Consider the following 7062-nt stretch of genomic DNA (forward strand, 5'->3'; position numbering starts at 1 on the left):
GCAGATCAGGATCTTCGGAAGCTCCGATGGCAGGATCGGACGTTCCGATTGAGGTTCGGACATTCCGATCAAGGATCGGAAGTTCCGATCGTTGTCTATAAATAGAAGGCCGAGACTTCACTTTCATTTGCCAATTCCGAGTTCTCCTTTCCTTTCAAGTCCTTTTGGAGCTGTTTTAGTCTTCTTAGGCTTGGTCCGGAGGTCGGCAAGGCATTCGGTAGTCGTAGCGGAGTTGTGCCCAAGTTTTGGAGGCATCGACATCAAAGGGCTAACGACGGACGAAGGTATAGCTTTTGATTCCTATAAATATTTAGGAGTATGCAATAGCTTAGTTAAGGCTTTTAGAGCACTTTAATTATAGTAGTATCATTTGGCAGTGTAGAGCAGACTATAGGCGTGGACCTAGAGTTGGTAGAGCTTGCACTGTTTTGAGGTACGAAAGTACTGTTCGAGATATCCTGACTGAGTATGCATGTATTATGTGACTGCATGATTTATATGCCATGATATTATGCTGCATTCATTTGCATCTTGCTGTATCTCTTTCGAGATGTCTGTTAGTAGGGTTGTACCCTATCCTGTTAGTGGATGGACTTCCATCGATTTGGGTCCGGCGTATCCATAGGTTATCTTGGTATGGGAGCCACCTCCTGAAGCGACGGCACAGCGTGCTACATACCAGGGCCCGGTCTGTCTCTGTTATCTGATCCTTGACCTCGAGTCTATAGGGAGTTCACTTTGCATGCATGTATACGCATACTCTCGCACTGAGCGTTTTATGCTCACGTCTCGTACTCTGTATTTTCTGGACACCCTATTCCATGGGGCAGGTTTGCGATTGGACAAGGAGGGTAGATCCAGGAGGGGCTAGTCAGTGGTTGGCCAGCTGGATCTTCGCTTAGGTTTTATTATTATTGTTTTGGGTTTATACAGCTATTCGATTTGGTTGTATATTATTGGATTATTTACAGATTCCTTTACTTGGGATTGTATAATGTTTTTGGTTTCCGCAGTTTTATTCTGATATCTGTTTTATTAAGTTAATTGCATGCCTAAGTTCTGTTTAGTAGGTGATCCGGGTAAGGGTCACTACATGCGAACCAGATTCTAGTGGAAAGGGTGAAAGAATGGGTGCCCGGTGAGCCAACTTGTGGCTAAGGGCTTTGATGACTCTTTCTATAAACAATCTTTTGTTTAATATAATTTACACTTTTATTAATGGCAATGACTTTATCTTTCTTCATATTGTTATATTGTGATATACTATTGTTGTTTTTATAAAGACCTTGAATATACTATAGTGTATGTAAGATGTGGTAGTACATGGGTATGTCTATCATGAAACACATCTTATAGTCACTGTATATTCTAAATTGTTCCTAGTCGATTGAGCCGTCCGTTAATAAGGATAAGGATCGCTCGAGATTGAGACTAGCATTTGCGATGCAGAGTACCACGTTTCATTGGTAAGGAACATAGAGATTTTCGAAGCATGCAAATGGATATTCATACGATGAATGATCGAACTACCCTATCCGGAATTTCCAAGTGGTTATCACTTATCGAGTGGATAAAGTCCGCGGTTTTGGTTGTACACCATTAGTCCTTACTACTTGAAACATCATTGAGACTCTATATGCTAGTACTGTGCTTTGACTTGTTTACCGACTCTATTGGGGTCATCAGGTGTCGGGATTGGGTACAGTTACAACACATATAGGAGTCGATGCTTTGTTGTCAAGGATTCACCACATACTTGCGAGTGTGGATATCCTATGCAATCTGAGGAGATATTAGTGTGACGAATCTCTGGCCAGAGTACATGATGTGTTTTAAGAAATGGTTTCTTAGTAGCACATGCGATGTCACTATTTGATCTTCAAGATGTATTGCATAGTTATCGAATCTCGAACGACTCTCGATTTATCAATGGTTGTTGATTCGATCGGGATATATGGATGAAGGGACCGTACTGTACGCTAACCAAAATCTATTGGTTCTTGCAGGCACTATCAGTGATACCTAGGGAATCATGGGGCGATGTTGCTAGGCGCTCTTACCATGATTCGATGGGCAAGTCGGAAATTGTTGTTCCGAGTCACAAGGAGTTGTGAGCCCACGGCTAACTGTATCCCTGAACCATTGAGGGTCACACAGAGTAATGGATTTTTAATCCCCGTTGAGATAGTTAAATTTAAAGAGTTAAATTTAATGAACAAAGAAGTGGGACTTCTTATTTAAGAGTAGAGGAGTAAGATTTCCTAAAATGACATAGGGATGGGCATTTTTGGAAATCACTGAATTCGAATTCAGAAAATTTATCTTGACTCTAAAAGATGCAGAAATGGTTTCTGTGAACATTGGTGAAATTGGTTTATCAATCTGAGTCACGATGAATTTTATATTAATTTCTGAACATGCGGGCTTTGCTTGTCAGGCTTGAACTTATGACTAATAGGCCCTAAGCTGTTAGCAGCCCACATTATAAATAAGTTATTGCAGTACAGAAATTACATATCAGAGGTCACAATTTTCGAAAACCTAGTTGTTTTTCTCTCAAAAGTGGCCGCCCCCACCCTCTCTCTGTCGGGAAAATCCAGCCTGTGAATTTTGAATTTGCAGTCTGGTTTAACGGATCAAAAATTCGTTAATTCTCTTCGTAGAAACTTCTGATAGATTTTCTAGTGCAATCTATCAGAGGGATTAAATCTCTGTTCGTGGACCTGATTGAAGAACAGTTCGTCCATCAGTTCCTGGGAGATACAACAAGAGCAGAGCAATCTGTTGGTGTCCATAATCTCGATTCGAGATTGGAGGTAAAAATTTATAATTGTTATTTAATTTTTACACACACAATTTAATCGTTAAGTTTTGATACCCATTATGGAATCGTTCCATATAAAATTTTTAAACTTCCGCTGCACCGGGTATCAATTCTGATTGATCTGATCGCCCGTTCTCCGATCAGTGGTATCAGAGCCAGGTTGCTCAGATCAAGCGATTAAATTAATCGATTGTACAAAAAATTTTTAAGCCTCGGTTTTTGAAACAAAATAAATTTTTTTTAAAAATAAAAATTTTTCAGGCAAAAACACGGGCAGCGATTGGATCGCTGCCCCGGGCAGCGCACGGCGCTGCCCTAGGGGCAGCCGGGCTGCCCGGCCCGAGCCCTTTTGGGGCGCGGGCTGCCCGGGAGCGTCCCGGGCGGCCCGCGAAAAATTTAATTTTAATTTTAAAATTAAAATTTTAATATGTTAAAATTCTATTTTTGGTCCGATCGAAAATTATTTTTGATTGGTCCACGAGGCGTCGGATCGAATTGTTCGAGTTCGTAAATTTTAAAATTGATTTTTGGATAAATTTGAATTTTTGGAAAATTTATAGATTTTATCCGTTAAATCAGATTTTATGAAATTAATTATTTTTGGTACAATTGATGATAAGATATGATCTTATGGAAATATTGAGTAAAATATGATTTTATGTATAAAATTGGATTTTATATGTAAAATATGATTTTATTTGATAAAAAGATAAAATATGATTTTGTATGTAAAATAAGATTTTATATATGGAATATGATTTTATCCTTTTAATTTAAATTGTCATTGCATGTTATCCAATAAATTAATTTTGAATTAAATATTATTGGATAAGGATGATCGATTGCCATGACCAATTTTGTAGGTGTATGTTAGGAATTTACATTTGTTTTTATTGTTATTGGATTTATTAATGAGCCTGGTTTATGGCCCAATATGAATTGTCATATGTAATAAAAGTGGGCCTGGTTTATGGCCCGTTCCCACCCCTTAAAATGTATCCCCTACTTGTCATGGTTATTTATTGTAAATACATTAGACTTAGTGGGAGATGAAGATTTGAAGACGGAGGTGGGCCCAGCAGACAATAAAGACTGAAGAAATGTAAATTGGAAGCTCAATGTAATAGGATTGCATTGCATACCTGCATATTACCTAGGATTGGACTTAGACTCATGATTGGCAACCACGGGTCGATTAGAAATGGAATCGATCATCCTATATAATATATGATATTATAGTTGTATGCATGTTTTAGACTAAATTGTGTGAATCCGGCAAGCATACAAATTCTAAAATGATGAGACAAATTTTCAAAATTAAAATTCCTCATTTTAAATATGATTTAAAATTGATATCAAGATAAATAAAGGAAATTTAAATATTGTTTAAATGTTCCTACCTTCCATCAACGATCAATGTATGAGATGCTACCCGCGGATACGGTCCGGCTCATATTATTGGGGGGGCCCGTTCGTCGGAAAGCTGTACATTGGATCGACACATGTTGTAAGTTGGGTGGAACTCCCATGGGATCGGCTCATATTATTGGGGGATCCACATGGCGACCGTCCATCACAACTTAATATTGATGGGTCATCTTGACATGTCACAATAAACGGCGTCATATTATTGGGCCCTTATTGGACATGAGGTAAAAAACGTGGAGGTTGCTTTGGAAGCAATTGGGCTCTACCTTTTGAAAATTATGGTTGGCTGATATTATTCGGGACCATAGTTTGTCAATTGGACTCCATGTTCCCACTAAGGAAAACAGTTTCCCGTTTTCACTAGAGGGTAGTGAAATCGTTAAAATAGTGGGAGTGAGATTCATAAAATAAATTTCGCCTATTTTATGTCTTAGTAAATTAATTAAACAATCACTGATTATTGTCTGTTTCTTTTCAGTATTTCATAAAGATGAATTCGCGTAATCCACTATTCTCTATCCTCGAACAAAATAAATTGACTGGCGCAAACTATACGGAATGGTTCCGTAAGTTGAAGATTGTCTTGACTTCGGAGAAGATGCTCTACGTGTTAGAAAAATCTCCTCCGAAGGAAGCACCAGCTGATGTAAGTCCGGAAGAGTTGGCCAAACTTGATACATGATGGGACCATGATATCAAGGCCAAATGATATATGCAAGCCTCGATGTCTGATGAACTCCAGAGGCGATTTGAGGACACCGTGAATGCTGCTGACATTCACGTACAACTCAAGGAACTTTTTGGGGCTCAATCGAGAGCTGAAAGGTTCGCTACTGTAAAAGAGCTAATGACGTGTCGCATGCGTGAAGGGACTTCGGTCCGTGATCATGGGGTACGAGTGATTTGGCTCATACAGAAGTTGATAACGCTTGATTTGGTGTTGGAGCATGAACTCAACGTGGACTTATTACTTCTATCTCTTCCTTCTTCGTTTGACGGATTTGTGGTGAATTTCAATAAGAACAAGATAGAGGCCTCCCTTGAAGAGATGGTCAATATGCTTGTAACATATGAATCCACTTTAAAGAAGGATAAACCGGCTTTCTTGGTGGGCTCCTCTTCTTCTGCTAATAAGGGGCCAAGTACAAAGGGTAAGAAACGTTCTGCCCCACCCAAGAAAACCGAACCCGGGAAGAAGTACAAGACAAAGGCTTCAAACATGGAAAAGTCCAAGGTGTTTGTCATTACTGCAAGAAGCCCGGTCATTGGAAACGTAACTGCAAGGAATATCTAGAGCAGTTGCGAACTGCGAAGGGTATGTTCTATATTGAAATAAATGTTTCACTTAATACTACTTCTTGGGTATTGGATACCGGATGTGGATCTCACATTTGCAATGATTTGCAGGTGATGACAAGAAGTCGCAAGCTTAGAATGGGTGAGACCCAGCTGAGGCTCGGAAATGGTTCCAGAGTTGAAGCTAAAGCTGTGGGAGATGTTTATTTAATTTTGCAGAACGATTTTAAGTTACTTTTGAGAGATATTTTATTTGTTCCAGATTTGATTAAAAACATTATTTCTGTTTCTATGCTTGATAGAGATGGTTATTCTTGCAATTTTGTAAATGGGATTTGCAATATTTACAAGAATGAATGTTTGATTGGAAATGGACAACTTGAAAACGATCTATATAACTTAAAATTAAAAGACGTTCCAATAAATTATGTTGATAAACCGGTAACAACAAATAAAAGGAAAATCGATAATCAAAACCCGGCAAACCTTTGGCATGCTAGGCTAGGTCATATTTCCTCAAGGAGGATGAACAAGCTAGTGGGAGAGGGCATGTTTGATATGTCTGATATTAACTCTCTATCTACTTGTGAGTCCTGCCTGAAAGGAAAAATGACTAAATCTCCTTTTAAGGGGAAACCTGAGCGTAGTCAAAATCTGTTGGATTTGATCCATACAGACGTTTGTGGTCCATTTAGAATTGGTACTCAATATGGCCACACCTACTTCATTACCTTTACTGATGATTATTCTAGGTATGGGTATTTATATTTAATGAAATATAAGTCTGAAGCATTTGAAAAGTTCAAAGAATTCAAGGCTGAAGTAGAAAACAAACTAGGTAAAAGTATTAAAGCACTTCGATCGGATCGAGGTGGAGAATACTTAAGTACCGAGTTTTTAGACTATCTGAAAGAGAATGGGATTCTCTCTCAGTGGACTCCTCCTATGACACCACAGCTGAATGGTGTATCGGAGCGTCGTAATCGAACTTTGTTGGACATGGTTCGATCCATGATGAGCTTCACTGAGCTTCCACCTTCATTTTGGGGCTATGCGCTTGAAACGGCGGTATTGTTGTTGAACAACGTCCACACTAAAGCAGTGGATAAAACACCATACGAGTTATGGAATGGCAAAGCTCCTAAGTATTCGTACTTGAGGATTTGGGGATGTCCTGCTTACATGAAGCAGACAGTGGGAGATAAGTTGGATAGTCGATCCACCTTATGTTATTTTGTAGGGTATCCGAAGAATTCAATCGGATATTATTTCTATCATCCTGCTGAAACAAAGGTGTTTGTTTCAAGCAATGCCACCTTCTTGGAGAAGGAGTTCTTATTGGATAAGAAAGGCAAGATGATGGAACTCGAAGAAATTCGAGAAGAACCCGAAATACAAAATAATGATCCTACACCTCAGGAACCATTGATAGACACGCCTATACCTAGAAGATCCGAGAGGACTTCTAGACCTCCTATTCGATATGGTCTTCTTCTTGAAGGGGATCAAGATGA

Source organism: Henckelia pumila, chromosome 3, assembly GCF_033568475.1.
Source record: "Henckelia pumila isolate YLH828 chromosome 3, ASM3356847v2, whole genome shotgun sequence".
Taxonomy (NCBI): Eukaryota; Viridiplantae; Streptophyta; class Magnoliopsida; order Lamiales; family Gesneriaceae; genus Henckelia; species Henckelia pumila.